General features: G+C 41.4%; 1 long non-coding RNA gene across 2 annotated transcripts in view; it reads right to left on the bottom strand.

Annotated features, from left to right (window-relative positions):
• LOC134337543 (uncharacterized) overlaps positions 1-25942 on the bottom strand; it is a 281379-nt gene that overhangs the window by 167551 nt on the left and 87886 nt on the right. The window lies entirely within an intron of this gene.

The raw sequence follows: 25942 nt of genomic DNA, 5'->3' as shown, positions 1-25942 counted from the left end.
AGGGCATGTGTAGCACTTGTTCCGCTTACACGGATAAGTGCCAGGAGGGAGATCAGTGGGGAGGGATGGGGGGGATGAATGGACAAGGGAGTTGTGTAGGGAGCGATCCCTGCGGAATGCAGGGGGGGGGAGGGAAAGATGTGCTTAGTGGTGGGATCCCGTTGGAGGTGGCGGAAGTTACGGAGAATAATATGTTGGACCCGATGGCTGGTGGGGTGGTAGGTGAGGACCAGGGGAACCCTATTCCTAGTGGGGTGGTGGGAGGATGGAGTGAGAGCAGATGTACGTGAAATGGGGGAGATGCGTTTAAGAGCAGAGTTGATAGTGGAGGAAGGGAAGCCCCTTTCTTTAAAAAATGAAGACATCTCCCTCGTCCTAGAATGAAAAGCCTCATCCTGAGATAGCAAGATATTCGATTTAAATCCTGGAATATAGATCCTAGTTCCACTATTCATTGTTGTTCTATTTTGTATATATCACCTTAAAGCATTTCTTACCCTGTTCAGTTTATGCAAGCTTACACTTGTTTTAAAAGACTTGATGTTCCCAGCCATGTGACGAGTAAATGCATGCCACTGAAACGTACAGATCAAAAATTCCCCAGTTAGATCTCACCCATGCAATGCAATACCTCTCAGAGATGCAAAGGTAGTTTCAGCACCCACATGCTGACAAAGTTCTTACAACATTTTGGCTTGCCCTTAAATCACACCTGTGCGTGACACTGAAAAGGCAAGACCCAGTCTCCTGGCAGGTTTGTAACATCTGCTGCTCCACTTACCAACCCTCCTCCCCAGTCCCTTCCCAACACCAGCTGTGACTTTATTGGCAGCAATCTTGCCTGAATCAGAAGGTTATGAGCTCATTCCTACTGCAGAGACTCAGCTGCACAAATACAGTTCAATATTATTGCAACCACTGTCTTTCCTGATGAAGAATCTCAGCCTGAAACATTGGTTGTTTATTCCCCTCTATAGATGCTGAGCTCCTCCAGCATTTTGGATTTCTACACTTAAATATTGTAAAGGTACGTCCGTTTATGTCATGTAATGATGCTGAAAAATGACTTCACAACTTTATATCAAATGGACTAGATTACTGCAATGCACTTTTTATTGGCCTTCCAAAGCAATCTATTGGCAAACTTCAGCTCATTCAGAATGCCACTGCTAGACCTCTAACTAAAATCAGGATGAGGGAGCATATCACTCCTGTACTAACTTCTCTGCATTGGCTTCCTGTATCTTTTAGAATTGATTTTAAAGTTCTCTTGTTTTTGAAGCTCTCCATAGTCTGGGATCAGAGCACATCACAGAATCACTTTGGTTTTATAATCTTGCTCGAGCTCTCAGGTCTTCTTCTGGCGGTCTCTTAAATTTAAACAATCTCTGTCAAAAGATAATTGGCAGGTCAGCTTTTTTGAATTATGCTCTTAAACTGTGGAATTCAATATCTAAAACTATAAGGGCTGCAGGCTCAGTTGAGATTTTTAAATTCCAGCTCAAAACTTATTTATTTAACCTTGCTCTTAACTGACATCTTTTAGTCTTTTATTTTCATGTTTATTTTTATTTTTTATTTTCATATTTGCACTTTATCCCTAAGGCATTTTGAGCTACATCGTCTGTCTGAAAAGTACTCTATAAATAAGTTATTATTATTACTATTTCCAGCATCTGCACAACCTTGTGTTTCATCTTTTGGATTATATCACCTGTAGGCTCCCTCAGGTTGGAGTGAAGTATCCTGTGGGATGATTTGGAAGAAGAGTTAACGCTTGTGTTTGAGTCAATCAAGCTTTCCCCCCAAGTTATTGGCACAATGCCATTGTTTATAGTTACATTGCTGCCAATGGACATTTGTGGTCTGAGTTCACCCACTGTATTTCCAACATTACAACAAGGTATCTACGTGACCTGATGCAGTGGAGAAAAATGTAAATACTTATGTCTTTTTTAATCTCAAGAAGAGGACTCAAAATTTAAAGTAAACTTATTATCAAAGTACATATACTGTATGTCACAATATACAAACTTGAGATTCATTTTCTTGTGAGCATACTCGGTATATTGAAGAAACATAACAGAATCAATGAAAGACCACACCCAACAGGACGGAAAACAATCAATGTGCAAAAGACAACAAACTGTGCAAATACAAAGGAAAAAAAATAATAAATTAGCAATAAGTATTGAGAACATGAGATGAAGAGTCCTTGAAAGTGGGTCCATAGGTTGTGGGAACAGTTCAGCGATGTGGAGAGTGAAGTTGAATGAAGTTTTCCCCTCTGGTTCAAAAGCCTGATGGCTGAGGGGTAATAACTGTTCCTGAACCTTGTGGTGTGGGTCATGAAGCCCCTATACCTTCTTCCTGATTGCAGCAGTGAGAAGAGAATATGGCTTCAGTGGTGGGAGTCCTTGATAATAGATGCTGCTTTCCTATGATAGTTCTGTGTAAATGTGCTCTATGGATGGGAGGGCTTTACCTGTGATGGACCAGGCCATATCCGTTACTTTTTGTAAGATTTTCTGTCCAAGGGTATTGATGTTTCCAAACCAGGCTGTGATGCAGCCAATTGATACAGCATACTCTCCATTACACTTCAAAATAAGTTTGTCAACGTTTTCGATGTCATGCTGAATCTTTGCAAACTTCTAAGAAAGTAGAGGCACTGCTGTGCTCTCTTCGTAATGGCATTTGTGTGCTGGGCCCAGGACTAATCCTCTGAAATGATAACATCGAGGAATTAATGCTCCTAACTTTCTCCACCTTTGATTCACTGATGAGAACTGGTCTCATGGAGCTCCAGCTTCCTCCTTCTGAAGTCAATAATCAGCTACTTGATCTTGCAGAAACAGAGTGAGAGGTTGTTGTTGTGGCACCACTCAGCCATATTTTCAGTCTCCTCATCATATGCTGATTTGTCACCACTTTTGATTTGGCCAACGACAGTGGTATCATCACTAGACCTAAAACTGACATTGGAGCACTACGTAGCCTCACAGTCATAAGGATAAAGTGAGTAGAGCAGGGGCCTTATGGTGCACTTCTGCTGTGGTGAGCAAGTGAAGAAATCAAGGACCTACTTACACAAGGAGATATTGAGGCCAAGGTCTTGAAGCTTATTGATTAGTCTTGAGGGGATGATGGTATTGAATGCTGAGCTGTAGTCGACAAAAAGCATCCTGATGTATGCATCTTTGCTGTTCAGAGGTTCCAGGGTTTAGTGAAGAGCCAATGACACAGCATTTGCTGTAGACTTGTTATGACAGTTGGAGCAGATCCAAGTCAATTCTCAGGGAGGAGTTGATATTTTTCATCACTGACCTCGCAAAACACTTCATCACAGTGAAAGTAAGTGCTGTTGGACAGTGGACTTTGAGGCGGGTTACTAAATAAGGCTTCACTGGTACAATTCAAGCCTGCCTCAAGCATGTGGGTGCCTCAGCGAGAGGTTAAAGATATCAGTAAACACTGCAGTCAGTTGATCAGCACAGGTCTTTAGTATTTCTAGCAGGCACCCCATCTGAGCTGGATACTTTCTGTGGGTTCATCCTTCTGAAGGATGCTTTCATATTGGCCTCAGAGACTGAAATCACAGTGTCACTGGCGGCTGTGAGAGTTCATGAAGGTTCTTCCATGTTTTGACAGTCAAAGCAAGCATAGAAGGCACTGAGCTCATCTGGGAGTGAAGCTTTGTTGTCACCTATGTTGTCTGGTTTCACTTTATAAGAGGTAATAGCATTCAAGTGCTGCCCCAGCTTTCAAACATCCTTCAGTGATTCAAGTTTGGTCCAGAATTGCCACTTCAGAGGTGAAGTGGCTTTCTGGAGATTGTACCTAGGTCCTTTGTATCTTACTTGATTGCCAGACCTGAATGCCACTGATCTGGTGACATACCAAATCTTCTCAAATAGATTCATAAAGAAGTTATGACACAACAGTACCTTTAGCCACTGTGTCTCTGCCAGTTGAAGGAGGGATCAAGCCCAATTCTACTTTCTCAAACAGGGGTCCACAGTCCACCCTGGAGGCCATGCATCTTCATGTACATTGTCCTACATTTAAACATGAGGGGGCATTCTGTTTCTTAGATCCATTTGGGCAGCAATCCAGAACCCTACTACTGTTTAGAAAAAAAACTCTTTCATCTTTAAATAGCCACTTTAAAGCTCTGCTCCCTGGTTTTTAATCCCTCTGCTGAGTTAGAAAATAAATCCTTCTTCCCCATTGTTAGCTCCTTGTCAGAATCAGATTCAGATTCATTCTTCAGATATACGTCAAAACATACAGTGAAATGTGTTATTGGCATTAACAACCAACTCATCTAGGGATGTACTGGGGGTAGCCCACAAATATCGCCACACAATTCTGCCTTTAGATTGATTATCAGGGACCAAAGTATCACAGGTTATGCAATCAAGTACCCCGCATTTGGTGATCTTGTAAGCTTCATAACACTTGAAGTGCAATGGGATAGCCTCATCCTGGAAACTCGGCCCTTCTTGAACACTAATGATCCCCTGCCGTGTAAGTAATTATACTAATATTATATGAAAGTTCAAAGTAAGTTTATTATCAAAGTAGCTATATGTCACCATATACAACCCTGAGATTCATTTTCTTGCAGGTATTCACTGTAAATAGAAAGAAACAGAATAGATTCGATGAAAGGTCAGAGACAAGATGGACAAATGACTGGTGTGCAAAAGATGACAAGCTGTGCAAATACAAAAAGAAAACAATAATAACATTAATAATTATAAATAAGAAACAAATATGGAGAACATGAGATGAAGAGTCCTTGAAAGTGAGTCCATAGATTGAGGGAACAGTTCAGTGTTGGTATGAGTGAAGTTAGTGCCACTGGTTGAGGGGTCACAATTGTTCTTGAACCTGGTGGTGTGGATCTTAAGGCTCCTGTACCAATTAAGTTTCTCTTCAGCCTCATCTATTCCAAAGAATACTTCTCTAGCTTATTCAGTTTTTCCTCATAGCTATAAATTTCAGGCCTGGAAACTGCCTTGTAAACCTCTACTGCATGCTCTCTAATGTAGTCACATATTTCCCGTAACATGGACATCGCACTGTACCAGATATTAAAGCTCGCTTCCCTATTTAAGTAAAGCCAAGAGATTCTGCGGATGCTGGAACCCCAGAGTAACACACACAAAATGCTGGAGGAACTCATCAGGTCAGGCAGCATCTATGGCGAGAAATAGTCAACGTTTCAAACTGAGACCCTACATCAGGACTGGAAAGGAAAGGGGAAGAAGCTGGAATGAGAAAGTGGGAAGAGGGGAGGAAATACAAGCTGGCTGGAGATGGGTGAGGGGGAAGGCGGGATAAAATTAGAAGCTAGGATGTGATAGGCAGAAGAGGTAAAGGGCTGAAGAAGAAGAAATCTGATAGGAGAGAAGAGTGGACCATCGGAGGAGGGAAACGGGGTGGGGCTCCAGTTCTCTGAGCACTAAATCTGTGGTGATCACCCAGCGTATTTCTGATGGAGTAATCCACGTGATTTCCTGATAGATTGCTCCCCTTTAGGAAATGTTGCCTTTGTGATTGGTTGAGGCCTTCTCTGTCTTTTCATTTGGACACATATATTCCCATGAAACTATTTTGAAAAACAGCATTCGTGTTTTCTCCTGACCGGTAATGATCTGGTAATCTGGTTCTTGATATTTCTGGGATTTTGCTGTACATAAATTGACTGCCAGTGACAGCACTTCAAAATACTTTGCAATGTTTTGAGGTTGAGAGAACAACAGCACAAAAACCATTTCTTTCTTATTTGTCCCTAGTTTGGTTTCTCATGAACTGTGGTAAGTCATTGAAAATCAATTCTACATCCAGATCCACAGTGAGATGTAACATGAGTCTGATTCTGCCTTTCTTTCTACTGTACAAGCAATGTTATATAATTGCAGCTAATATAATATTTTTTCTTTTCAAATCTTTTTCTTGTATATATATAGGAAAAATAACATGAGTACATTGAAGTAACAACACTTACAATGCCTCAAAAAAAACCCATCATCTTAAAGATTGAAAACAAAATGTTGTGATAACAAAAAAACCCTACTAAGCAGGAAAGTGAGAAAAAAAAAGACAACCCATTAGGTGTACAACCCCGGAGCCATGCGTCATACAAAAAGCTTCTAAAAATAAACATCAAACCGCCAGCAAGAAAAGAAAATATACTAAAAGAGTTTACAATTAGATCATGGAAAAATTATATCAATTAACTCAAATGATAATAACGAGCAAATGAGCCCCATCTTTTCTCAAAATCAAATAAAGGTTCAAAGGTTCGACTTCTAATTTTCTCCAAACTAAGACATAGCATCACTTGAGAGAACCATTGTGACAAAGTGGGAGCTGATGTATCCTTCCACTTCAACAAAATGGCCCTCCTAGCTATCAATGTAACAAATGCAATAACATGCTGGTCAGACACAGAAATACCATGAATAGTTTGAGGAACTATTCCAAAAAGCACAGTTAATTTATTAGGTTGTAAATTAATTTTAAGTGCTTTAGAAATTGTTGAGAAAACCAACTTCCAGAACTGTTCCAATATAGAACAAGACCAAAACATATGTGTCAGTGTAGCTATCTCAGTTTTACATCTATCACAATGACTATCAACATTAGGTAAAATTTTAGAAAGTCTCTCCTTTGTCAAATGATAACGATGCACAATTTTAAATTGAATCAATGAATGACTAGCACAAATTGAAGAAGAGTTAACCAACTTCAATATCCGCATCCAATCCTCCGTCATAAAAGTCAAATTAAGTTCCTTTTCCCAATCCTGTTTAATCTTAGACAAAGGACGCTTATCCCATTGTAATAATAAATTATAAATTCCTCCAATAGAACCCTTAATCAAAGGATTCATACTCATAATAGTATCTAACAGGTCAGCCTCCAATACGTAAGGGAAATTACTTAAATATTTTTGTAAAAAATGTCTAACTTGAAGGTATTGCAAAAAGTGTGAATATGAAAGAGAATATTTATCAGTTAATTGTTCAAAGGACATCAATCTATCTTCCTTAAATAAATCCAAAAAAGAATTAATACCGTTATTTTTCCAAAGTAGAAAAATTGGATCACTCAAAGAAGGCTTAAAAAAGTAATTTCAGTAAATTAAACTACAAAGTTTAAATTTTGTAAGATTAAAAGAATTGCAGAACTGGAGCCAAATTTGTAAAGAATCCTTAATCACAGAATATAAGTTTAAATTAACAACTTTACCGAATTGCATAGGTAAAGGAGCCCCCAATAACGAAGTTAAATAAAACTGTTTTACAACTTTTAGTTCCAGATCTACCCAAATTGGCTGATCAATCTTATCAACCCAGTATAACCAAAAAGACATATATCGCAGATTAACAGCCCAATAACACATTCTAAAATTAGGCAAAACAAGACCTCCATCCTTTTTCAATTTTTGTAAATGACATTTACTAATTCTTGGTCTTTGATTATTCCAAATAAAAGATAAAATAATAGAACCAATCCGATCAAAACACTTCCTAGTCAAAAAAACAGGAATATTCTGAAATAAATATAAAAATTGTTGGTCATATTCATATAGTTAAAATGATGATTCTACCAAAATTTTTATATTCATTTCAGCAGCTAATATAATACATTAGAGTGATAAACACAAGAGATTCTGCAGATGCTGCAATCTTGAGCAACACACACAAGATGCTGGAGGAACTTAACAGGTCAGGCAGTATTCATGGAGGGAACTAACAGTTCATATTCCGACTGGCTAGCTTCCAGCCTGATGACATGAACAACAGGAATTCTGCAGATGCTGGAAATTCAAGCAACACACATCAAAGTTGCTGGTGAACGCAGCAGGCCAGGCAGCATCTCTAGGAAGAGGTGCAGTCGACGTTTCAGGCTGAGACCCTTCGTCAGGACTAACTGAAGGAAGACATGAACATTGATTTCTCCAACTTCTGGTAACTTTACCCCCTTTTCCTTCTCTCTTTATCAATTCACTGTTCTGATTCCCCTCTTACCCCTTCATTTCTTTTCACCTGCCTGTCACCTCCTTCGGATGCCAGTCCTCCTTCTCTTTCTTCTACAGGCCACTCTCCTCTCCTATCAGATTCCTTCTTCATTCCTCACCTTTTCCACCAATCACCTCCCAGCTTCTTACTTCATGCTCTCCCCCCTACCCACCTGGCCTGACTAATCACCTGCCAGCCTATCCTCTTTCCCCTACATCCACCTTCTTATTCTGGTTTTGTCTCCCTTCCTTTCCAGATGAAAGGTCTCAGCCAGAAACACCAGCTGTTTGTTCTTCTCCATGGATGCTGCCTGACCTGCTGAGTTCCTCCAGCATTTTGTACATTACACTAGAGTGGTATATTATTTTGCAATGCATTCAAAATCAGAATCAGGTTTAATATCACCGGCATATGTTGTGAAATTTGTTAATTTAGCGGCAGCAGTACAGTGCAATACCTGATAAATATAGAATAAATAAATAAATATAGAATAATATACTTATAAATAACAATGTATATATGTATATTAAATAGTTAAATTAAAAATAGTAGTGCAAAAAAGAAATAATAGAAAAAAATGAGGTAGCGTTCATGGGTTCAATGTCCCTTGAGGAATCGGATGGCAGAGGGGAAGAAGGTGTTCCTGAATCACTGAGTGTGTAGCTTCAGGTATCTGTACCTCCTTCCTAATGGTAGCAATGAGAAGAGGGCATGAGAAGAGATGAGGTTATTTAAAACAAATATTTTCATGTAGCATCTCCCATGTTAATGTGGATGTGAATTCCTGCTGCAGTGCTGCATGCTCTTGGCCAGTCTTAGCGCTCTGGCTGCTCTCCCAGGTGCCTGTTCTGCCGCGTGATCCTGTGCAGTGACCATCAGTGGGGCGTTGCGTGGTGACTGCCACAAATGACCCACTCAGACCTGGCATTAACACACTCGTACACCCGACTGCCATCAGCACTATCAACAGGTGCCAATGATAATAGCAGTAGACACACTTGCCTTTTTGTTCGATTTCTGTGGCAGAAATAGATTATGAATTTGTGGGCACACAGTCTGCATTACCTATAATTAGACAAGCTCGTACAGACTCCCCTGTGATGTAGCATCTTGTGATTGGCCTGTATTACTATCCTATTTAAACAACCAAACTGAAGGAAACAACATCACACTGTGACAATTTCCAACATAAAGGTGTATAGAATACAAAACCATACAACACAGGAACAGCCACAAGACCTACACTGATCTATATTGAATTAAACTAATTCTCTTCCTCCTGTACAAGATACATTTTCCTTTCTTCTCTCCATATTCATGTGTCTAAGAGCCTCTGAAACCCACTATCATGCCTGCTTATTCCAGGTACTTATGGACATACTCTTTTGGCACCCGAATGTGTGGCGACGCTTGCTGGCTGCCCCCAGCACTCACTGTGTAAAAAAAACCTATGCCGTACATCTGTTTTAGACTTTCCCTATCTGAACTTAAATGTATGTCCCTTTATACTTGATATTTCTACCCAGGGAAGAAGACTCTGTCTAGCCTATTGACGTCTCTCGTGATCTTTTAAACTTCTATCAGGTCTCCCCTTAGCCTCTGACACTCATGACACGAACATGTACTGGTTAGCGCAATGCTTGACAGTACCAGAGACCTGCCGCTGCTTGTAAGGAGTTTGTACATTCTCCCCGTGACCATGCGGGTTCCTCTGGGTGCTTCAGTTTCCTCCCACCGTCTGAAGACGTACCGGTTAGTAGGTTAATTGGTCATTGTAAATTGTTCCATGATTGGGCTGGGGTTAAATCAGGAAGGCACGGCTCGAAGGCTGGAAGGGCCTATTCCACACTGTACCTCAATAAGTAAATTTGAAGAAAAACTTCCAGATCTTCATGTCTGCCTCAGGTTTCCTCTGCGGCTCTATCTGTACCTCATCCACTCTAAACACTTGGATCTAACAGTATGTTTCTATGAAATCTGAATGGACAAAAAAAGACCCTCACTGTGTAGCCTTTAATTAAAGCTCACTGCAGGAGATGTTTCAGTGGTGAGATGGGGAAGGGAATGGTGGGGGAGATAATTTCTTGAGGTCATATGAGTTCTGCGTTATCAGTTCCTCATTCAAATTCTGTAACTAAATTAAGTCTATACCTCCTCTGCTCCATCTTCAAGGTTTATCCAGTCATCTCATTTGTACTGGTAAAGACACTTTCTCCACATCCTATGAGAATTTTTCATTAACAAAGGCTTCCTAAAAGATGTCTCTTTATAACAGAGATGAGGAGGAATTTCTCTAGCCAGAGGGTGGAGGATATGCGAAATTCATTGCCACAGACGACTGTGGAGGCCAAGTCATTAGGCATATTAAAAGTGGAGGCTATAGGTTCTTGATTAGTCAGGGCATCAAAGGTTACAAGGAGAAGGCAGAAAAATGGGGTTGAGATGGAGAATAAATGAGCCACGATGCAATGGAGGAGCACACCCGGCCCAATTCTGCTCCTATATCATAGTCTAATGGAGTGGTGACACTTGTAGGTTGGGTGTGTTGGTTGTTAATCCAATTGACACATCTCGCTGTATGCTTCAATGTACATGTGATTAACAAATACATCTATTTTAATCTAATCTAACATATTCGAGCTTTCAGGACTCAGCATGGAATCCAACTATGCCAGGTCATCAGCCTTTCCTTCATGTGAAAAGTCTGAACTTTTCTGATGCAAGGTCAATATCTGTAATGGAAACCCACTTTTTATCTCTCCACAGATGCTGCCTAACTTGCTAAGTATTTCCTGCATTCTTGTTTTATTCCAGTATTCCAACAACATCCATGTTTGTGTTTTGCAGTTTCAGCATGCTTCCCTCTCCTTTGCCTGTATTCATCTCCCTCAGGTCACACCTCCTTTCCTCATGTTATCAACAACGACCAAACTTCATCACCCTCCCTCAGCCAGCACCGCCATTTTGTGCGTCAATCATTCACTGGAACTTCATTCCATCACTTTGTCCCCTCCACCCCTTTCTCTTCTCTGTAACATAAAATGTGCTTGTACTTCTTCTAGTTCCAATGAAAAATCATCACCGTTTCTCTCTCTACTGATGCTGCCTGACCTGCTGAGTCTTTCCAACATTTTCTGATGCTATCCCCGCCATCCCCCATCACAGCACTGCACTGTAAACACTTTAAACCACTTTTTAAATGATGCTTACATTGTAAATACATGCTGGTATTTATGCACATTTTACTCAAAGTTCGTACTTTAACCTTTAATTATTTTTACTCCTTAGAATTTTTGAATGTTATTTTTGTTTCATGTGCACCAATACACCACAGTGAATTCCTAATACATGTAAATGTATATGGTGAATAAAGTTGATCCTTGATTTCCATCCCCTGCAGGGTTTTTTCTTGCTTTTCGATGATTGTATATTCAGTTCACTGAGGGACTCCCAGCACCTGGGGAGTAAAGCTTTTCCACATTCAAGGCATGGACTATGTTATCAGAGAAATCAGAGAGCAAAGCTGGAGTACCTGAACCATGAAAAAAGTGTAACAGGCTGCTTACAAAACTTCTAAATGGACCTCTTCAGAATTACTCTCACTGCAATCTGCAACCTATAATTTCCCTTTAAGCAATGTACTTTTGAACCATTTTAATGAAGGAGTGATTTCACAATCTTCTGAAGGATTTGGCGGACTTACCTCTCAAGCAAGCAGCTTCAGTACCTTTAAGCGGACAAAGGTTCATTGCCATGATTGGAAGAGAGGGAGGAGGGGAGGGCTCCAAGCCAGGCTGAATCCCAAAGGAACCAAAGTTCCTTTACCAGCATTTTGTTGGCAACGTACAGTCAGTGGAGAACAAGATTGAGGACCTAAGGGTCTGTTGCTGTATTGGAGAGAAATGAGGAATTTCTGCATTCTGTGTTTCACGGAGTTATGGCTCACCCTGGACACGCTGGTTACATCAGTAAGACTCAAAGGCTTTTCGATACACTGGATGGACTGGACTGCTGATTCAAAGAAGGCAAAAGGTGGGGGTCTGTGTTCCATGATAAACTCTTTGTGGTGCTTGGACACAGCAATCTCATCGCACTCTTACTTCCTTGACCTGGAACATCTAACAATTAGGTGCTGACCGTTCTTCTTACCAAAAGAGTTCTCTATGATTCTGACTGCAGCTTACATGCCACCAAAAGCTGACATAAATCATGCATTCAAGATATTGAATGCTGCCATCACCAAACAAGACACAGCCCACCCCAATGCATTTCAAATCATAGTTGGGGACTTAAATCAGGCTTGTTTGAAGAAATCTCTGCCACATTATCATCAGCTTATATCCTGCAGCACCAGGGTCCCAACATAGCAGATCACTACTGTACCTATGATTAGGAACGCCTACTATTCCAGCTTAGGATGCACTTTGGGAAATCTGGTCACTTAGCTGTCCTTCTCCTACCTGCATACAGGCAGGGGCTAAAGAAGGCTCCAGAGATAAGGACAACAAAGGGGTGGTCGCGACAGGCAGTGGAGCGGCTGCAAGATTGCTTCCAGTCAATGGACAGGGCCGTGTTCAAGGACTCATCTGTGGATCATAATGAACACAGCACAGTTGTCACGGACTTTATAAAAACAGTCATAGATGAGTGTGTCTCCACAAGATCATTCAGAGTCTCCTCTAAGTATTTGACATCTTCAGGAGGCTATACCTGAAGAAGGTGGCATCCATCATAAAGGACCCACCCCATCCAGGACATGTCCTCTTCTTGTTACAACCATCAGTGAAGAGATACAGGAGCCTGAAAACTCATACTCAGTGATCTAGGAACAGCTTCTTTCTCCTCTGCGATCAGATCTATGAACCCATGAACGCTACCTCGCTACTCATATTTTGCAGTATACGAGGGGTGATTGATAAGTTCGTGGCCTAAGGTAGAAGGAGTCACTTTTAGAAAACCTAGCACATTTATTTTTCAACATAGTCCCCTCCTACGTTTACACACTTAGTCCAGCGGTCGTGGAGCATACGGATCTTGGACTTCCAGAAAGTGTCCACAGCAGGGGTGTTTGATAAGTTCGTGGCCTAAGGTAGAAGGAGATGAGTTATACAGCTCTCTTTACATGCACATGCAGTTCAACATTTTGAGTGATTATGCAGAAAGTTTTAAGTTAATAACTCATCAGGGGTGATTGATAAGTTCATGGCCTAAGGTAGAAGGAGATGAGTTATTAACTTCAAACTTTCTGCATAATCACTCAAAAAGTTGAACTGCATGTGTGTGTAATGAGAGCTGTATAACTCATCTCCTTCTACCTTAGGCCACGAACTTATCAAACACCCCATCTGTGGACACTTTCTGGAGGTCCAAGATCCGTATGCTCCACGTCCGCTGGACTAAGTGTGTAAACATAGGAGGGGACTATGTTGAAAAATAAACGTGCTAGATTTTCTAAAATTGACTCCTTCTACAAGGAGTCACAAACTTATCAATCACCCCTCATATATTTATTCTTGTATGATTGCGCACATCATATGACACAGCACATAACAAACGAATGAATGCTTTATTTTTGTTACTTATATATTTTAATATATCTTGCCCTGTATTTTTGCTGCAAAACAAGTTTCACAACATATGTCACCGATAATAATCCTGATTCTGATTACTGTTTTACTCTAGAAATAAAAATGCTTCCCTAGACTCTTGACATTTTAAACACTAATGAGAAAACTTGCAGCATTGTTGAAACCCATGACTCCTTCCGATGTGCAGGAGAGTGGGCAGGGTAACTTCTCCCTCAGCAGCTGACCCCTACTCACTTCTACTTCACGCACAGACTGTGCCTTGTTACATCAGATCTTTGCAGCTAAAGTAAATGGCAATAACTATTGTGCTGGTTCCAAGAATGACAAAGAAGCATTATAAATCATTAATGTTTTGGTCTTACTCAAAGTACCAATGTGTCACTTGTACTCAATGTTTCTGTTTAACTCTAAGTACCAATTTGACACGAGCACCATTTCTTTGAAGTGTTATGAACAATTAAGATGATCTTTTGTTACTGCATTTAGAATGAGGTTAAGAGGCTCTCCACTTGAGTCAATCAGACCAATAGAAAAGAAGGAAATAGAGACATGGTGTCATACATCAAAGAGACAGGCCCTTCAGCCCAACTGGTCCATACGGATCAAGGTTCCCAGCTGGCCTTGTCCCATTCGCTACCATCTGGCCCATATCTTGTCATGTTAGGCAAAGTTTAATCAACACGGTTTGTGATTGGACCCTGTACTTGATGTTATGATGTGTTTCTGGTTTCTGGTCGCTGCTTTGTACTGTGGACTGGTTCAGTGGCCTGCAGTCAATGAATGATACAGCACTAGACTGAACAGAACTGAAACTGACCACTCCTGGACTGTTTGTTTCATTGACTTAGTGGCTTGATGTTTTATATCCTGTGATTTTTGCTCATTTTTGCTGCTTGCACAATTTGTTCTTTTTTTGCACGTTGGGAATTTGATGTTTTTCTTTGAATGGGTGCCATGGTGTTTCTTTGTTTCATGGTTGTCTGTGGGAAGATGAATCTCTGAGTTGTATACTACATACATACTTTGAATCTTTGAATATCCCTCCGAACCTTTCCTACTCATACACATGTCTAAATACCTTTTAAATGTTGTTAATGTACCTGTCTCAACCATCTCCTCTGGCAGCTCATTCCATAGACAGACCACCTCTGAATGAAAATGCTGTTCCTTAATTTCCTATCGGGGGGCAGGGTGGCGGCTCGGTAGCATAGATGTTAGTATAACGCCTGTCTCTATCTCACTGGGGTATGAGGCTACCAGCTATACTCACCTGGTTTAGCCCACCCGTCAAAGCAGTGTACAGTGCTGTTGCATCCAAACAGCTATTTGGAGCCACAGGTGAGAGCTGAGTGTTCAGTGAGGTAGAAAGGTGAGTGATCTGCCCTAGAATGAACACGACAAGCCCCTTCACCAGAGGTGCTACCCCTCCCTGGACACCCCATACGTGTGTATACAATGTCTATTGCCTTAGTGGCAAGATGAATCATTGGAACTTGTTTCATTTTAAAACAAATGACACTAAGACAACAATTTTTAAGGTCTTTTAGTTTCAAGAGTGAATCTATCAAGTAAAATAGTTTCATATTGAAGGATATAATACATGAAGGGTCTCAGTCAAAATGTTGACTGTTTACTCCTCTCCATAAATACTGCCTGACCTGCTGTGTTATTTAATAATTATTTATTTAGAGATACGGTGTGGAATCGGCCCCACTAGCCTAATGAGCCAAACCGCCTAGCGATTCACCCATTTAACACTAGCCTAATCACAGGACAATTATAATCAATGACCAAGTAACTTACTAACCAATAAGTCTTTGCATTGTGGGAGGAAACCGGAGCACCGGGAGGAAACGCACGCTCTCACGAGAAAGACGTACAAACTTCTTACAGAGAATGGCGGAATTGAACTCTGAGCTCTGATGACCCGAGCTATAATCGTGTCGTGCTAACTGCTACACTACTGTGGAGTTGCTCCATCATTTTGTGTTGGTTGCTTCAGTGATCATATAACCATATAACAATTACAGCATGGAAACAGGCCATCTCGGCCCTTCTAGTCCGTGCCGAACTCTTACCCTATCCTAGTCCCACTGACTTGCACTCAGCCCATAACCCTCCATTCCTTCCCTGTCCATATATCCATCCAATTTAACTTTAAACGACAACATAGAACCTGCCTCAACCACTTCTGCTGGAAGCTCGTTCCACACAGCTACCGCTCTCTGAGGAAAGAAGTTCCCCCTCATGTTACCCCTAAATTTTGTCCTCTAATTCTCAACCCATGTCCTCTTGTTTGAATCTTACCCACTTACAATGGAAAAAGTCTAACCATGTCAACTCTATCAATCCCCCTCATAATTTTAAACACCTCTATCAAGTCCCCCCTCAAACTTCTACGCTCCTTATAACTCAGGTCTCTCCAGACCCGGCAACATTCCTGTAAATTTTCTCTGTACTCTTTCAATCTTATTTATATCTTTCCTGTAGGTAGGTGACCAAAAGTACACACAATACCCCAGATTAGACCTCACACCAACGTCCTATACAACCTCAACATAACATCCCATCTCCTGTACCCAATACTTTAATCTATGAAGGCCAATGTTCTGGACGCTGAATGTCAAGTCAAGTTCATTGTCAAATGCACAAGTACATTGGATCAAGTATCAACTTGAAGCAACAAATGGCCTAATTCTGCTCCTATATTTTATGGTCTTATGATAACATCACAGGCAACCCCTTCCTTTATTGCACCATTTATTTATGTTGTTGTTTATAGTAATTTTATGTCTTCGCATTATACTGCTGCCTCAAAACAACCAATTCCATGCCATGGAAGAGAGTGATAATAAACATGATTCTGATTCTATATCTGACATAGCGTTAGAGAAATTATATTCAAACAGAATTCATAAATTAAACATAAATTTTCCAAAAATTACTCAAGAACATAGGAAGAATAAAAAAAACAAAATTCATTGTAGTGATCAAGTGGTTGTAGTGCTGCAAGACTGAGGTAGTGATTAAGGTTAGCATCATAGAGTCATAGGAAAGCACAGAACAGGCCCTTCAGCCCATCTAGTCCATACCAAAACCATTTAGCTGCCTACTCCTATCGACTTGCATCAGGACCATTGCCTTCCTTATCCCTACCATCCATGTACTGTACCTATCCAAACTTTGCTTAAACGTTGAAATGGATTGTGCAGTTTGTTTCAGGGTTAGTTTAATTTGTCACATGCACATCGAAACATACAGTGAAATGTGTCGTTTGCATCAATACCCAATGCAGTCCGAGGGTGTGCTGGGGGATGGAGCATGCTACCGGCGCCAGAATAACATCTCACTAACCCTAACCCGTATGATCACTTGATACACTTAAGAGTTTTCTTATTTCGTGTTCCTTGCTGTCAAACAACCACTCATGGCTGTCAAAAACAAAAATAAGTGAAAAGAAAAATGTGAAATATATGAAATTAAACCAAATCCTATGAAAATACAATTTTCCAGACTAGTATCCAGTATCACAGAGCCCAAATCACAAAGAAGGCATGCCAGCAGCTCTACTTCATTAGGAGTTTGAGGAAATTTGGTATGTCACTAAAGACTTTTGCAAATTTCTACGGATGTACAGTATTATAACTGGTTGCATCGCTGCCCACTATGGAGCCTCCAATGCACAGGACTGCAAGAGTCTGCAGAGGGTTGTATACTCAGCCAGCTCAACACTCACCATTATTATGGACATCTTTAAGAGATGGGTCTTCAAGAAGGTGCAACCTTCATTAAAGACATTCACCATCCTGAACATGCCCTCTTCATCTTACTACCATTGGGGAGGAGGTATAGGAGACTGAAGACCCACACTCACCGATTCAGGAATAGCTTCTTCAAGTCAAGTCAAGTCGCTTTTATTGTCATTTCAACCATAACTGCTGGTACAGTACACAGTAAAAACGAAACAATGATCCTCCAGAACCATGGTGCTACATGAAACAACACAGAACTACACTAGACTACCTGAAACAACACAAAACTAGTCTAGACTACGTGAAACAATCAGATTTCTGAATGGTAAATGAACTCATGAGGACCAACTGATTTTTTTGCTTTTTTACCATCTATCTATCTATTAAAATGTTTGTTTGCTTGTTTATTTATCTATCTATATGGTGAACGCTTAACTGTTCTATGTTCTGAATGTGTGCCCGCTCTGATTCCAGCCCTTCCTAAGGCAGCTATGGTCTTTCATTTTTTTTCTGACATTAGAACATAGAATACAGTACAGTACAGTACAGGAATAGGCCCTTCAGCCCACAATATTGTGGCAAACTAATTAAACTAGTAATTGAACACCTAACTAAACAAATCCTTTCTGTCTTTGCAATGTCCGTCATTCCATTCTCTGCACATTCATGTGTCTATCGAAAGCTCTCTTAAATGTCTTTATTGTATTAACAAAGAGAAGCTCAAAGCCTTGAGGTTTGAGCCAGTGGGCGCATACTCTAAATTATCTGACATATAGAAATGAATTAATAAAGTCAGTCAAAGTTAAAGTAAAATTTATTATCAATGTATATATTGCCATATCCTATCTTGAGATTCATTTTAAAGAAATACAATAAAATTTACCAAAAAAAAACTATATATAAAGACTGACAAACAACTAATGTGCAAAAGCAGACAAATTGAGTTATAAAGAATCCTTGAAATAGTCCTGCCGAAGGGTCTCGGCCCGAAATGTCAACTGGACTTTTTTTCCATTGATGCTGCCTGGCCTGCTGAGTTCCTCCAGCATTTTGGGTCTGTTCCTTGAAAATGTGTCTGTAGTTTCTAAACTCAGTTCAGAGTTGTGCTGAGTAAAATTATCCATGCCAGTTCAGAAGCCTGATGGTAGTGTAGGTAATAAGTATTCCTGGTGGTGTGGGTATATCGAAGGAAAGGAGATATCATGAGATGGGGAAACAATTTAAAATTAAGCAACTGATTGGCACTCCTCTCTGTCTCAATCTAATCACATACAAATTTAAATCAGATGACAAAGTCCAAAGCTCTTTAGATATGCAGATTAAGTTCAGTTGAAGCCATTGGAGCACAGTTCTAAACCCATGGCAGTTGATGGGCATTTCCTCTCCCAAACCAGGTTATGCCGCTGTTGGGATTTAAATTGAGGGCCACAGGAGGCTAGAATTATTTGTTAATTTTTTTTTCTTTTCCCCTTCTGCTCATGGAAACACGAGGACACAAGTTCAAATTTCAAACTTCAAAGTAAATTTATTATCAAAGTACATACTGTACATTTCACCACATACAACCCTGAGATTCATTTCCTTGCAGGCATAATCAATAAACTCATAGAATAATAACCATAACAGAACCAATGGAAAACTGCACCAACTTGGGCGTCCAGCCAATGTGCAAATACAAAAAGAAAGAAATAATAATAAAAATAAATAAACAATTAATACAAAAACATGAGAAGAAAAGTCCTTGAAACTGCCCATAGGTGGTTGTTACATTACAATGTTGAGGCAAGTGAAGCTGAGTGTAGTTATCCACTCTGATGGTTGAGGGGTAACTACTGTTCCTTAACCTGGTGGTGTGAGCCCTGAGGCTCCTGTTCCTTTGTCCTGATGGCAGCAGCGAGCAGAAAGTGTACTAGGTGGTGGGGGACCCTGATGATGGATGCTGCTTTCCTGTGACAGTGTTTCATGTAGTTGTGTTCAATGGTGGGAGAGAGCTTTACCCACAATGCACTGGGCCATGAATTTTTGTAGATACCACAGATGCTCGAATCAGGGGCAAAAAAAGAACAAACTGCTGGAGGACTCAGCTGGTTAAGTAACATCTAGAACAGTACAACACTGGAACATAAATTTGTGTGATCTAATTATACTAATTAGGCCGTATTAAACTAATCCCGTCTGACTATACATGGTCTACTCCTCCAATCATGTGCCTGTCTAAAAACTTCTTAAATACCTTTATCAAATCTTTCTCTACCACCACACCAGGCAGCGGCCACTCTCCGTGTAAATAAAATCTTGTATAAAACTCCTCACATCCGCTTTGAATTTACCCCCTCTTACCTCAAATGCATACCATCTAGTACTAGACATTTCAACCCTGGGAAAATTATATTGGCTGAACATAAAATATGGAACAGTTAGGGCTTTTGGCCCAAAATATTGTGGAGACTTTTTAACCTACTCCAAGATCAATCTAACCTTTTCCCTCCCACATAGCCCTCCTTTTCTTTCATCCTTACACCTACTGAAGAGGCTCTTAATTATCCCAAATTCATCTGCCTCTACCACCACCCTTGGCAGCACGTTCCAAGCATCCACCATTCTCTGTGTACAAGAACTTACCTCCCATATCCCTCTACACTTTTCTCCAAACACCCTAAAGTTATGCCCCTTTGTTTGAGCTATTTCCGCCTTGGGAAAATCTATCTGGCTGTCCACTCTTATCATTTTATACACCTCTATCAAGTTACCTCTCAACCAACTCTACCTGGGGATTCAAAGGCAGAGCTGACATTTTGGCATTAGAGCCTGCTTCAGGACTGAGAGTGTAGGGGGATGATTCAGGGACTGACAGGCGATAGGTGGACCCAGGTGTGTATAGGGATAATGGGCAGGTGGAGTCAGGTGGGAGAGGAGAAGGGGATGGGATGGAGCTGGGAGACAGTGGCTGGTGGCTCATAGGTAGCGACAGGTAAAGGATAAAGAAAAGAGGGACAGTTGGAACACATGGAGGGAAGGAAAGGAGGTAGCAAGAGAGGCTGATCAGTGCAAACAGAGTCTACAGATGATGGAATCTGAAAAGTAAAGAAGATGATAAGTGGAACCAGATGAAGGAGGGATGATGGACATAAGGAAACATTTGGGGATAGTGATAGGAGGGGAGATGATAGAAAATTATGAATCACTAATACCTCATTATGATCTTGCACTTTATTGTTGCTGTACTGCACTTTCAGGGTGGCAAGGTGGAGATACATCTCTACCAAAGGAGGTGTAAGGTGCTCCTTCCCTCTGCTAGTCTGCAGATCACCCTTGGGCAAGGTGTAGAACTTGCTTAACACTCTCCCTTCCCACCTGATCAGGGTTATGTGAAGCCATGGGAGCAGGTAGTGGATGGTCATATGAGCAGCTGGTGCATATCACATCTTGGTTATGCAACCACTGATGCCAGGCAGACAATCTCTGAAGATTATTAGTAATGGCTGGGGTCACCCATCTTGTAAAGACACTGCCCTGAAGAAGGCAATGTTTGCCAAGAACAATCATGGTCATGGAAAGATCATGATCGCCTATGTCATATATGGCACATAATGAACAAACTGCACTTTCTCTGTAGCTGTTACACTTTATTCTTCATTATTACTGTTTTACCTTGTTCAACCTCAATGCACCATGTAATGATTTTTATCTCTATGCACAGTATGCAAGGCAAGCTTTTCGCTCTATCTTGGTACATGTGACAATAATAAACCCGTACCAATACCATGAATGCCCGTCAGGAAGTCACAATGGTTTGTGACTGGCACCTTAACAAAGTTTAACAGCCAAGAACGTGGTTGAGAGAGCTATGGGACTAGTTCGGTAGGGTAATAGAGTCAGCATGGACAAGTCAGGCAGAAGGACCTGTTTCCATCTTGTGAGTCTGTGGCTGCATAAGACCATAAAGCATAGGAGCAGAATTAGGCCAATCAGCCCAATGAGTCTGCTCTGCCATTCCATCATGGCTGATTTATTTTCCCTCTCAACCCCATTCTCCTGCCTTCTCCCCGTAATCTCTGACACCCTTGCTAATCCGGAACACATCAACCTCTGCTTGAAATACAGCCAATGACTTCTTTCCGTACCCTGGGATGCATCCCATCAGGACCAGGGGAGTTGTTCTTTTTCAGAATCAGAATCAGATTTATTATCACTGGCATGTGATGTGAAATTTGTTAACTTAGCAGCAATAAATTCAATTCAATGCAATATATAACCTAGCAGAGAAAAATAAATAAATAAACAAGTAAATAAATTACGTATATTGAAGATTTAAAAAAATTGCAAAAACAGAAATACTGTATATTAAAAAAAGTGAGGTGGTGTCCAAAGATTCAATGTCCATTTAGGAATCGGATGGTGGAGGGGAAGAAGCTGTTCCTGAATCACTGAGCACCTCCTTCCCGATGGTAACAGTGAGAAAAGGACCTGCCCTGAATGCTGGAGGTCCTTAATAATGGTCGCTCCCTTTTTGAGACACCGTTCCCTGAAGATGTCTTGGGTACTTTGTTGACTAGTACCCAAGCTGGAGCTGACTGGATTTACAACCTTCTGCAGCTTCTTTTGGTCTTGTGCAGTAGCCCCTTCTTACCAGACAGTGATGCAGCCTGTCAGAATGCTCTCCACGGTACAACTATAGAAGTTTTTGAGTGTATTTGTTGACTTCCCAAATCTCTTCAAACTCCGAATAAAGTATAGTAGCCGCTGTCTTGCCTTCCTTAGAACTACATCGATATGTTGGGTCCAGATTAGATCCCCAGAGATCTTGACACCCAGGAACTTGGAGTTGCTCACTCTCTCCACATCTGTTCCCTCTATGAGGATTGGTATGTGCTCCTTCATCTTACCCTTCCTGAAATCCACAATCAGCTCTTTTGTCTTACTAATGTTGAGTGCCAGGTTATTGCTGTGGCACCACTCCACTAGTTGGCATAGCTCAGTCCTGTACACCATCTCGTCACCACCTGAGATTCTACCAACAATGGTTGTATTGTCAGCAAACTTATAAATGGTGTTTGAGCTATACCTAGCCACACAGTCATGTGTAAATAGAGAGCAGAGCACACACCCCTGAGATGCGGCAGTGTTGATCATTGAAGAAGAGGATATATTATTACCAATCTACACAGATTGTGGTCTTTTGGTTAGGAAGTCAAGGATCCAGTTGTAGAGGGAGGTACAGAGGCCCAGGTTCTGCAACTTCTCAGTCAGGATTGAGGAGCCCCAGGTGTGGTTCAGTAAGCAGTCATCTCTCTCTGCCGTATGTTTCAAAAAATTCAGTAATTTCTGCTCTTGCCCACAATCCAAGCAGCATTTCCAGCTTGTGGCAACTCCGAATGTTGAACTGGTGAAAGACTAAAGACCTCGGATGTGATCATCACTGATAAGTCCAACAGAAATTTAGAGGAGAATTTACCCAGAGAATAGTTAGAACATGAGCAACATTTATGTTTCTGGCCAAAACCCTTCATCAGAACTTATGAAGGAGCCTGATAGTCATAGTCATAGACATAGTCATACTTCATTGATCCTGGGGGAAATTGGTTTTCATTACAGTTGCACCATAAATAATAAATAGTAATAAAACCATAAATAGTTAAATAATAATATGTAAATTATGCCAGTAAATTATGAAATAAGTCCAGGACCAGCCTATTGGCTCAGGGTGATGAAGGGTTTTGGCCCAAAACATCAACTGTTCATTTCCACCCATAGATGCTGGCTGACCTGCTGAGTTCCTCTAGCATTTTGTGCATGTTGCTCAAGATTTCATCTGCAGATCTCTTGTGTCTTGAATGTGAAGTTTGTTGCTACGTGGATCAGTGAAGTGACTAAAGTCAAATATTTAAGGAGAGACTAATCATGAGGAGCGGACTGAAATTAAAATGCCGGGATATTCAGAGCACACACAAAATGCTGGAGGAACTCAGCAGGTCAGGCAGCATGTATGGAAATGAATAAACAGTCGACATTTTGGGCTGAGACCCTTCATCAGTACAGTATCTGCTAAGTTCCTCCAGCATTTAGTGTGTGTACCCTGGAGCTCCAGCATCTGCACAGTCTCTTGTGCTTATTCAGCAGGTAAGGCAGCTTCTGAGGAGGGAGGAACAAAGTTAAGGTTTTACTGGAGAGAAGCAGTCTGGCCTTCTAGTATTTCTAGAATTTCTGAGTTTATACGGATGCTTATGCCTATTGTGTCTGAGTGGGAGGGAGTCGGTGAAGCATAAGAGCAGGCAAACTAGTTCAAATAACCAGTTTCTGCATTTTCCACTCTATGTCAAGTGCAAGTGTTCAGTTTATTAGCAGATGTACTCATGTCGCTTGCATGTTTCACAAAAAAACTTCCCCACCGAGACCTTAGTTACAGCCTGTTATGCCACAGGCTTTTAGGGCAGCAATGAAGGTTCTCCATTTCTGTTTGTCCTTGGCCATCTTCTCAATTATGCCCCAGATGTGGCTCAGGGTCCTCATTTTTGTCTCTGCGGTACAGTGCCAAGTTGTCGTTGGTCTTTTGAATTTCCTCTGCCCTTCAGGGTTCCAATGAAGTGCTGTCTTATTGATGGAGCTGTTCTCTCTTCTCATCATGTGCCTTCTCCATCTCCAACGTTTCCTCATGATGATTGTAGCCATGTCCACTTGGTGACACTGAAGGAGCAGGGTGTGGTTGGAGATCTTTCTTGGCCAGAAAATACAGAGGATCTTCCAGAGGCTCATGGTGTGGAATGACAACAGCCGTCAAGATCATCCCTTATCATGAGCCAGCATTCTGACCCGTACAAGACTGTGGACAGAACAATGTTGATCATGGATCTGAAGACATTTCTAGCTTTGTTGAGCCTGCACTGGATTTTGTCCTTGGTTCCACCATACTGCCAAATGATGCTGCCCAGGTAGGTGGATGTGCTGTTGTTGGGTAAGTTGATGCCATATGCCTTGTTGAGAGGAGGAGACTGAGACCTGACGCAGACTGGGAGATCGTTTCGCTGAACACCTACGTTCTGTCCGCCAGAGAAAGCAGGATCTCCCAGAGGCCACATATTTTAATTCCACGTTCCATTCCTATTCTGATATGTCTATGGAGGAACAACACCTTATATTCTGTCTGGGTAGCCTCCAACCTGATGGCATGAACATTGACTTCTCTAACTTCCGCTAATGCCCCCCCCCCATACCCCACCGGTTATTTATTTATATACACACATTCTCTCTCTCTCTCTCCTTTTTCTTCCTCTGTCCCTCTGACTATACCCTTTGCCCATCCTCTGGGTTCCCCCCCTTTCTTTCTCCCTGGGCCTCCTGTCCCATGATCCTCTCATATCCTTTTTGCCGATCACCTGTCCAGCTCTTGGCTCCATCCTTCCCCCTCCTGTCTTCTCCTATCATTTTGGATCTACCCCTCCCCAGCCCCCCCTTGCAAATCTCTTACTAGCTCTTCTTTCAGTTAGTCCTGACAAAGAGTCTCCGCCCGAAACATCGACTGTACCTCTTCCTAGAGATGCTGCCTGGCCTGCTGTGTTCACCAGCAACTTTTATGTGTGTTGTCTGGGTCATGGTCTCAGTCTTTATCTGGCTGACTCCAAGTCCAATCTGTACCACCAAAGGTACACAGGCACTGATCATTTGACCCAAAATGTTGATCATTTCTTCCTCCCCACCCTCTCCCCCATAGCTCTGCCAGCAGAGTGCTTGTTGGGACCCCTGAGGTGGAATCTGTAATCCATTACAGCAAAAGATTATCAAGTGGACAGCAGGAAGACCTATGTGGAAAAAGTTATATAGAGAGATACAGAATGCAAACAGGCTCTTCTGCCCAGCAAGTCTGTGCTAGCCATCAACCACTCTTTCTTGAAAATCCTCCCAATTCTTGGGTATCCATTCATCAGGACTGCCTAGACAAAAAGTATTTGGAATGGTATTGAAAATTTCGAAGGAGTGTGCACACATCTGAGACTGCCCACTTGTCCCACAGTAACCTCATCAGCCATCTCACATCCCATAGCAAACTCCAACCCCATTGAAAAAGCAGTATCTACTGATAATTCCCAGCCTCCACAGGAGTCAAATACTGTCCACATGGCCAGAGGGCTCTTGGGGTGTAGGGTTAATAGTCTTACTTCTATTTTGAGGCTTGGTGCCCTAATGTAGGGAGCAGACTTGATGGCCAAATGGCCTAATTCTGCTCCTATATCTTATTGTCTTTTTTATGGGAGAAGGCGGAGGATGGTGTTCAAGAAAAATGGATCAGCCATGATGAAATGGCAGAGAAGATTCAATGGCCTAATTTTGCTGTTATGTCTTATGGACAAGTCCTTACTATACTCCTCCAGCAATGCTGGCACAAGAGACTGCAGATCATAAACACGAGATTCTGCAGATGTTGGAAACACAGAGAAACAAAAAATTCTGGAGGAATTCAGCAGGCTAGGAGACAGCATCTGTGGAAGGGAATGAACAGTTGACGTTTTGGGCCGAGGCCCTTCATCAGAACTGGAAAGGAAGGAGAAGGATGCCGGAATAAGACGGTGGA

Source organism: Mobula hypostoma, chromosome 24, assembly GCF_963921235.1.
Source record: "Mobula hypostoma chromosome 24, sMobHyp1.1, whole genome shotgun sequence".
Classification (NCBI taxonomy): Eukaryota; Metazoa; Chordata; class Chondrichthyes; order Myliobatiformes; family Myliobatidae; genus Mobula; species Mobula hypostoma.
Note: the sequence above shows the minus strand (reverse complement) of the source record. Positions and strands in the feature narration are given on the sequence as shown.